Source organism: Octopus bimaculoides, chromosome 16, assembly GCF_046866305.1.
Source record: "Octopus bimaculoides isolate indiv1 chromosome 16, ASM4686630v1, whole genome shotgun sequence".
In the NCBI taxonomy this organism is placed as follows: Eukaryota; Metazoa; Mollusca; class Cephalopoda; order Octopoda; family Octopodidae; genus Octopus; species Octopus bimaculoides.
The window spans coordinates 55,266,046-55,276,045 of NC_142943.1; the positions used below are offsets into that span (position 1 = coordinate 55,266,046).

At 38.7% G+C, this 10,000-nt stretch overlaps 1 protein-coding gene across 11 annotated transcripts in view; it reads left to right on the forward strand.

Annotated features, from left to right (window-relative positions):
- Positions 1-10,000, forward strand: part of LOC106867583 (zinc finger homeobox protein 4) — a 672,925-nt gene that overhangs the window by 260,030 nt on the left and 402,895 nt on the right. For 2 of the 11 annotated variants that reach the window (XM_089364794.1, XM_089364803.1), the window contains exon 1: positions 8,742-8,909. The exons of 7 other annotated variants lie outside the window; for them this stretch is intronic. The gene's annotated coding sequence lies outside the window, so the exon portion shown is untranslated. Of the gene's footprint in view, positions 1-8,741; positions 8,918-10,000 lie in introns of those variants that run through there. 2 more of the 11 variants (XM_052974078.2, XM_089364802.1) reach the window with 1 other exon arrangement.

The following is a 10,000-nucleotide window of genomic DNA, read 5'->3' on the forward strand; positions in this document are numbered from 1 at the left end:
TTGTTTGTTGTTAACACAACGTTTCGGCTGATATACCCTCCAGCCTTCGTCAGGTGTCTTGGGGAAATTTCGAACCTGGGTTCTCATTCCAAGACACCTGACGAAGGCTGGAGGGTATATCAGCCGAAACGTTGTGTTAACAACAAACAAGATGAGGACGAATATCCGTCAAATGTAGATAATGTAAATAATGTAAATAATTCCTCATCTCTTAAATATAGAACTGGAAAGCATTTTGTTTTGTCCATCATCCCTGCAGACTTAAGGTCTTGCAGATTTTTATAGTCCCAAATATCGTAATCATTTGTAGAGTACGGATTAAGGATTTGCGTTATCTCTCCAAGAACCCAAGCTCAGCCATACTTCGCACCAGACGGATTGGTGTGTATCCTATTGTCCAGTAGTAAAAGATATTAAGCTGAAAGTGTATTTGGAAACTCTTTATCAGTGGTACATAGACGCCTTCTTTCTCTTGTATTTTTCGAACCACATTGGCTGCCAGAGTGCAGCTTATTTCGACAACAAACGATATTCTGTCCCTGTGGTCCCACATGACAATATCTAACCGGTTGTGTCTTAACTTGGTGACAGTTTTGATTTTTAAGTTCCAGTAATATAGTAGATCTGTAGTCTTGAAATCAGCTTTCTCCTTTCTGGCTTTGAGAAGCGTAATTTCTCAAGATTGGTATTTCGGCAGTGTGTTACATATGCCAGTACTCCAATAATTACAGGTATAAACCTGAACTTGTATGTATGTATTATTCTTTTCTGTGTTTTAGTAATCAGACTGAATGGTTTCGTCCAACAAGTTCGTCCTTGTACTTATTTCAACTCTAGTACTCACTTATTCTATTAATTACGTTTTTTTTTGTTTTTATTTTTTAATTTAATTTAATTTTATTTATTATTTATTTTTTTGCCGGACCTTCTAATTTACAAGAACATATACAAATCAATATTTTTATTAATCATCAGTTTTTCTAGAGTTAGCTCGAGGGCGCCGAAAAGTGCATCGTTGCCGTGTTTCTACCGTTGCCTTTTTCTTTTGCTTTCACTCTGTGAATAGGTCACGTCGTGTTTCGAAAATTGTTATGATACGTTTATCGGTACGAGCAGTCTAAAAGTGCTCGGACATTATTCCCGTGATTCTTCGCCATAACCGCCATATATACACCTGGTGTGTAGTTAACACACACACAAACGCTCAGACATTATTATTATTAATATTATTATTATTATTATTATTATTATTTCTTTGTATTGTCTCCCTCATCCTTCTCTCTGCTGGCAAATAAATGAGACCACCATTATTATAATTATAATTATTGTTATCATTATTATTATTATTATTATCATAAGGCGGTGAGGCTGCAGATTTATTATCGCAAAGGTAGCGAGCTGGCAGAATCGTTAGCGCGCCGAACGAAATGCTTAGCGGTATTTCTCCCGTCGCTACATTCTGAGTGGAAATTCTGCCGAGGTCGATAAGATAAGTACCAGTGGTGGTGGTGATGGTGGTGATGGTGGTCGTGGTCGTCGTGCACAGGTGTGGATGCGTGATAAAAAGCTTGCTTCACAACTATGTCGTCTTGGGTTCAGTCCCACTGCACCGCATATTGTGCAAGTGTCATCCATTATAGTTCCGGGTCGACCAGATCATCTTGAGCGGATTTGGTTGACGGAAACTGAAAAGAAGCCAGGTGTGGCTGTGTGGTAAGAAGGTTGCTTCCCAACCACGTGGTTCCGGGTTCATTCTCACTGTGTGATACCTTGGCCAAGTGTCTTCTTCTATAGCCTCGACCTGACCGAAGCCTTGTGAGTGGATTTGGTAAACAGAAACTGAAAGAAGCCCGTCGTATATATGTGTGTGTGCTTTTGTGTTTACGGTTGTCCTCCAATACAGCTTGATAACCAGTGTTGGTGTGTTTACGTCCCCGTAACTTAGCAGTCCAGCAAAAGAGATCCGATACTGTAAATACTAGGCTTTAAAAGAAAAAAAAAGAAAAAAACACGTCCTGAGGTCGATTTGTTCGACTAAAATCCTTCAAGGCAGTGCTCCAGTATGGCCGCAGTCAAATGACTGAAACAAGTAAAAGAATAAAAGAATATTGTATGTGTGTGTGTACTTGTGTTTGTCCACCACCACCTCTTGTCAACCGTTGTCGGTTTGTTTACGTCCCCGTAACAGCATCACTGCAAAAAATGACCGACTGTTAAGAATCAGTCAAGTACCAGAACTTAACAATAAACCAAGTACTGCATCGATTTTTGCTCTACTAAAAAAAAACCGTCAAATCGGTGCTCCAGCATAGCCGCAGTCCATATATTGAAACAGGTTAGAAATTAAAAAAAAAAAAGGTATGAATTTCAACTCTTTCTTTTGCGGTCATTCTCTTCACCCTCTGCGTCTCCCCCCAACAGCAGCAGTAGTAGTAGTAGTGGTGGTGCTGGTGGTGTTGTGGTGGTGATGGTGGGGTCTTTTTTACGGGTGTTATAGTTAAGTTTTCACTTACTTTCTCCCCTTCCTCCCTCTTCTTCTTCATATACTTACTCTCACCGTCCCTCATTTGCACCCCTCTCTCTCTGACTTCTTTCTTTCTCCCCGCTGTCCATCTTCCCACATAACTTGACACAGCCTTTTCTCCTCCTCCTACTGCTACTCTTCTAGCACCGCTCCGGCACTTTGCACACATACTCTCTCTCTCTCTCTCTTTTTCAATCTCTCTCTCTTTTTCAATCTCTCTCTCTCTTTCAATCTCTCTCTCTCTCTCTTTCAACCTCTCTCCCTCTCTTTCTCTCTTTCAATCTCTCTCTCCCTCTCTCTTTCTCTCTTTCAATCTCTCTCTCTCTTTCAATCTCTCTCCCTCTCTCTTTCGATCTCTCTCTCTTTAAATCTCTCTCTCTCTCTCTTTAAATCTCTCTCTCTCTCTCTTTCTCTCTTTCAATCTCTCTCCCTCTCTCTTTCTCTCTTTCAATCTCTCTCTCTCTCTTTCTCTCTTTCAATCTCTCTCTCTCTTTCTCTCTTTCCATCTCTCTCTCTTTCTCTTTCTCTCTCTCTCTCTTTCTCTCTTTCAATCTCTCTCTCTCTCTCTCTCTCGCTGTTCCCTAACTCCTACTACGCCTCACTCATTCTTTATCTATTTTTCCTCACGTACGTCTCTTCTTCAATGACCTCCCCTTCCTTTTTTCTCATCCTCTTCTCCCCCTCTCTCGTCTCTTTTCTTCGTTTTCTTTTCCGACTCCAACGCCGCTACAACCAAACAACCACCACCACCACCACTATAAGCATACCAACCATTTCTACCACCACTCTCATCACTAACCATCTCACACTTTCACTCTTCCTCTCACTTCTACTTAATTACTTTACCCTTTCCTTTTTATCGTCTGCTTCTTCCAATTCCGCCGTCCCTCCCCCTCTGTCATATCCTTATTTGTACCTTCCCCTCCTACACCAACCTTGCTGCATCGTACAATTTCCTTTCTCTTTATTTCCTTCTTTGTTTCTTTCTTCTTTTCTTTCTTTTACTCTGACTCTTTCGCTCTCCCCCTCTGTCTATATTTCTTTCTGACTTTTCCGTTCTCACACTTTCCCTCATGTCACTCATTCTCTTTCTCTCTCTCTCACTCATTCTCACTTTCTCTTCCGTCTCTCTCACTCCCTCACTTTCATTCTCGTCTCTCTCTCTCTGCCTGTCTCTCTCTCTCTCTCTCTATCTCTGACTCTCTCTTACTCCTTCCACCTCCCACTCTATCTTTCTCGTTTTCTATCGTCACTCACACATTTCCTTCTCATTCTTCTTCGCTAGTTTTTTCCTTTATCTCCTCCTCTTCTTCTACTTCTCTCATTCACCAATATTTGTGTCTTTTTTTTTCCAGTTTAAATTTCACTTTTTGCCACTAACAGATGATTAATTTTTAATTTTAAAAATTTTTTATGTTTATGCATTTGTTTTACAAGATTCCTGATGTGGAATCGGGTGTTGAAACATGTATTTGTTAATTTTCGAATTACAGTAGCTTGATTCATTATCGGTGAATGAATACACTACAATAATGCTTTTATCGATAAATACGAGGTGGGTGCACGCGCGCGCGTGTGCGTGCGCGTGGCTGCATGTGTATTTAAGTATTTTGGGAGGGCCATTTAGCCAATTATAGACCTCTCGTTGATTGTAATTTCTTTCTTCTTCTTCTTCTTATTATTATTATTACTACAACTCCAACGTTTCTTTAGCGGTGAGCAGGTGTAATCACTGTTTGTTAGATTCGCTTTTCTGCAGTTCGTTCCTTAGAAAGAGCCGCAATCCTGGATCAAGCGTAGACAGGGGCAGGGCACCTGGCACCTCGAGTGCTGTCTGGCGCTCTCAATCCTCTGGCAGTCGAGCAATGGGATAGGTGGAAGTTCCACATAGACATTCTACAAAGGGTTAGAGGCGGGCATCAACGAGAATCGACTGGCTGTTCTGTTTCAGAGGACTTTCGTACCGGGGGCCCAAAGATAATTTCCAGAAATCTTTGGCTTTGCAGTGCTGCTCTCCGTTCGAGATAGAGTCTTCAGGCATGGAAGCACTTGTCAGACGTGCCTACCCGAGATATGCACAGAGTGACGAAACCGTTCCGCAAGCACACGTCTAGTGATAATAGGTGTTCGATTTGTGGGTTTGAATTGAACACCTGCTGTCACGTGTAGGGTGGATCGGCTGCGTCCATTCTGAAGACCGTCCCACCGCCTTCCTTTGGCTGAGGAGAGAGCAGGCAGTGTTTGTCCGGTGGCTTTAGCGAAAGAAGCTGTGTGATGGACCAGACTGAAAGAGCTGAAATCAGATACTTTCGTAGTTGGCCAAGCCCTCTTCAACATTTTTTCAAGTTTCCCCTGATGCCCTAAGCACGTGCTTATTTGCTTAATGGCTAATCCAGCGTTGGTTCCCTCCCTAAAAATTCTGTTTTTGAGCCTCTGTTAGCTAAAATATATTGGAAAGGTCACAATGGTGTTATAAAAGATTTTGACAAAACAATAAATTGTTTAATTAAATAATTGGAAGAATAAGGAATACGAAGAAGTAGATTGTCATTAGTGTGTATGTTTTAATTTCGCAAAATGACTCTCCGAAAATACTTAATTTCAACACACAGCTTCACACTTGGAATGTTGAAAAGCTATACGTATGTATGCATGTATACATGTATATCTACACACTTGTGTGTGTGTATGTCTCTTCTCTTGTTTTAATTATTATAAATCTTCCACTGAGAAGGGTTACCGGTTTCCAACAAAGATACAAGGTCCTACCTTTGGGATGTAATTAACACAGAGAAATTTACATTTGGAACTTGATAAAAGTCTTGCATATTTTTACTGTTCCACTCACAGATTGCGCTTGTAATGTACGAACGAATTAGCCGGTCGATTTCTCTTTCTGAAAATCCTCCTACTCCCCATTCTCTTCACTACCCTCGCTTTCCGAGAGACCAATCTATCGCTATTTTCATTTTCTCTGTACTTTTAATCATATTTTTCCCCAGATTTGTTTCCCTCTCTATAACTCACATCATTTTCAGCACCTCTTCCCCCCCTCTCTCTCTTACTTTCTTACCTCTCGTTTTTCTCCCTTTATTCTACAGCTTCATCTTTCCCCTCTCATTTAAACACACAGTTTAGCTCTTTATCATTTTTCGCTCTCCATCATCATCATCATATTCTTCTTCTTCTTCCTTTCTTTCTTTCTTTTTCACATCCATTCACTCATTTTTTCACGTTCTTCTACACAAATGTCTCTATCTACACAAATGTCTACATATATACATACATACATACATAGGCATATATGCGTGTCTGCGTACGTACGTACGTACGTATGTATGTATGTATGCATGTACTACGTATATTTACAGTCCTATGAGTGTTAGCTGGCTGAAACTTCGAAGTTCCTGTCAACATTATTCGTGTAAAAGAATAATAGATATATACTCAACAAAAAGTGCAGAGTAATTCTTTAGTTTAATGTAAATTTGTTTTCTTTTATAATTCTACATAACAAGCATTAATACGACACACACATACATACACTTGTGTACGCACACACACATGTATATATTTACACATACACACACACGTATACGTTTACACACACACACACACACACTCACACATGTATACGTTTAAGCATACGCACACATATACGTTAACACACACACATATATACGTTTAAGCACACACAAACATACATACACACACATATATACGTTTACACACACACACACACACACATACACACACACACACACACACACACATACACACATATTTATAGGCGCAGGCGTGACTGTGTGGTAAGAAGCTTACTTCTCAACCACATGGTTCTGGGTTCAGTCTCACTGCGTGGCACCTTGGCCAATTCTCTTTTACAATTGCCTCGGGCTGACCAAAGTCTTTTGAGTAGATATGGTAGACGAAAACTGAAAGAAGCCCGTCGATGCATATGTGTTTATGTCTCCGTGACTTAGCAGTTCGGCAAATAAGACCGATAGAATAAGTACTAGAATAAATAAGTCCAAGAGTCGATTTCTTTGGCTAAAACCCTTAAGGCGGTGCTCCAGCATGGCCGCAGTTAAATGACTGGAACAAGAAAAGGAATAAAAGAATATATATATAGGTGCAGGAGTGGCTGTGTGGTAAGAAGCTTGTTTCCCAACAACATTGTTCCGGGTTCAGTCCCACTGTGTGGCATCTTGGGCAAGTGTCTTCTGCTATAGCCTCAGGCCAACCAAAGCCTTGTGAGTGGATTTGGTAGACGGAAACTGAAAGAAGCCCGTTGTATATATATATATATATATATATATATATATATATATATATATATAATGTGTGTGTGTTTGTGTGCCTGTGTTTGTTCCTCCACCATCGCTTGACAACCGATGCTGGTGTGTTTACGTCCTCGTAACTTAGCGGTTCGGCAAAAGAAAACCAATAAAATAAGTACTAGGCTTACAAAGAATAAGTCGTGGGGTCGATTTGTTCGACTAAAGGCGGTGTTCCAGCATGGCCGCAGTCAAATGGCCGAAACAAGTAAAAGAATATTATTCTCTCATTCAAACTCTCTCTCTCTCTCCCTTTCTCACTCCCCCCTCTCTCTCTCCCTCCTCTCAATACCTAAATTCTTTCCTGCCCTATTCCTTATGTCTATCTTTCTTTATTTATTTACCTCCTGAATTTCCTTAACCTCCTTCATTTCCCTTGCCTCGCCCTCTGGACCACATCGTTTCCCTTACTCCATTCCGCTCCAACATATACCTTTCTCCTTCTCTTTCTCCCACACACTATCATCCAACCTTTTTTCTTTCCAACACCACCTCATCTCTCTCTCTCTCTCTACTATACTTTTCTGACTCTATGCCTACCGTTATGTCTGGTTACATCTATATAGCTACCTCCCTCCCTACCTATATGCATACCTACCAGCCTACTGTCATATATATATATATATATATATATATATATATATATAATTTATATATATATACACATACATACATACATATCTATGAGTGTATGTATGTATTTGTTTTATGTTATATATAGGTATACATATCTATCTATCTATCTATCTGTCTATCTACGATCCTTATTGATCGGCATCCCTATGGTTTCTTTTTTTTTTTCACGATCCCTTTTGATCGAAATTCTACCCCACTTACTTTTTTTCCCCCAAAAAAGAAAAGCTCTACATTGTATTTTGTCCACTTTCTGTATTTAGTCCTGTGTGGCCATAATAAAAATCTATCTATCTATCTGTCTGTCTGTCTGTCTGTCTATCTGTTTCTCTATCTATCCCTCTATCTATCTATCTATCTCTTCATTCTCTTATTCTTTTACTCACTACGCGTCCATAACCACCACCAGCACCACCACCACCGTCGTCAAATAACACAGCATCTCCTTCCATTCATCTCTCTGCTTATCTTCATGCCTTCACGTCTTACTCTTTCTCTCAATCCACCATATTTTTTACCAGCAGCCTCGTTCTACTCTTCTCATTCTCACACTATCTCTCTTCCGCATTCCCTCCGTCACTCCCGCTCTTTTCCGTCATGTATCTTCCTCTAACTCTCTCTCTTTCTCCCTCTCCCGCCCCTCTCTCTCTCTCTTCAACACTCGTCCCTCCACTCACACTCTCCTTCTTAAAACCTATCTTCCTTTTTTTGTGTGTGTGTGTGTGTGTGTGTGTATCTCTCTCTCAATGCGTGCGAATGTTATGTTTTGAGTTTGCGTGTGTGCGTATATATTTGTATGTGCGCGGGGGTAGATTTATATATAAATATATATATATATATCTATATATATATACATATATATATATGTGTGTGCGTGTGTGTATTTAATATATATATATATATGTGTGTGCGTGTGTGTATTTAATATATATATATATATATATGTGTGTGTGTATGAGTATGTTTATATATATAATTATATATATATATATATATGTGTGTGTGTGTGTGTGTGTATGTGAGTATGTTTATATATATAATTATATATATATATGTGAGTGTGTGTATTTAATATATATTTGTGTGTGTGTGTATATGTGAGTATATATATATATATATATGTGTGTGTGTGTGTATTTAATATATATATATGTGTATGTGTGCTTGAGTGTATATGTATGTGTCTCACCCCCGCCTCTATCTGACTGTTGATGAGATGCTTTTTCTCTCTCTCCCCCTCTAGGTTTTCCCGGTTAAGCAATGTTTTAAGCTAGCCACTCCCCAACCGAGCTGTAGAGACAACCATGTTTGTTGTTGTTCCATGTCTGAAGGTGTACCATTCTATACTGCCATAGCTTAGCAATGGCTTTATCTCACGGACACGGCCTACCTTACAATACTAACAGATTTTTCAGGTAGAAAGGTAATAACAAATAACCACACATCACATACACTCGTACACACGCAGGTTCTTTCACTCCCAAACGAACACACAAACACTCACACGCAATTTACATTCATAACTATATGTACACATGCATATATATACACATATATGCATATGTATCCACGCACGCACGCACACACACACACATACAAAGTTATACGTACATATATATTTATATATATAACAGAACTCTTATTGCTTACAATGACAGACGCACATACACACGCACACATACATATATATACATTCGTGTATACACACACATACAGACATATACATGTATGTACATATGGATACTTAAACACGTTTATTTTTTTTGTACATTCATAAAAAAAACACAAGTACCTTTGTTTACATGCGTGCCAACGAATACAAACACCACACAGGTTATATATATATATATATATATATATATATATATATATATATATATATATATATATACACACACACCATAAATATCAAACAATAATACACACACACACACAAATGCATAAACATAAATATACAAAAAGAGACAGATATGTACACAGAACACACACATAAATAGGCGCATAATAACACGCATATAGGTGTTATATATATATATATATATATATACACACACACACACACACACAAACACATGCTTAAATACATTGACGAACATATACCAATGAAATGTAGGTACAAATTTATACACACACACACACACACACGCGCGTGTATATGTATAAATATTTATACACAAACACATAATATGAATATATATATATATACATATATATTCATAAATCATTCACGTGTAAGCATGGACGCATACTGTAATTCGGAATATTATACATACATTCATTTGTACAGAGTACTATATATATATATATATATATAATCTATACGCTGTCGCACATGGCAAAAATATGCTCATACACATTCTATACGCATATACACGCTCTCATAGAAACATGTGCATAAACGCATACACATACAACTTTATGAAGAAAAGCGCGCACACACACACATATATATATATATGCACACGCGCATTCACAACAGGCACATACATATATATATGTGTGTTTG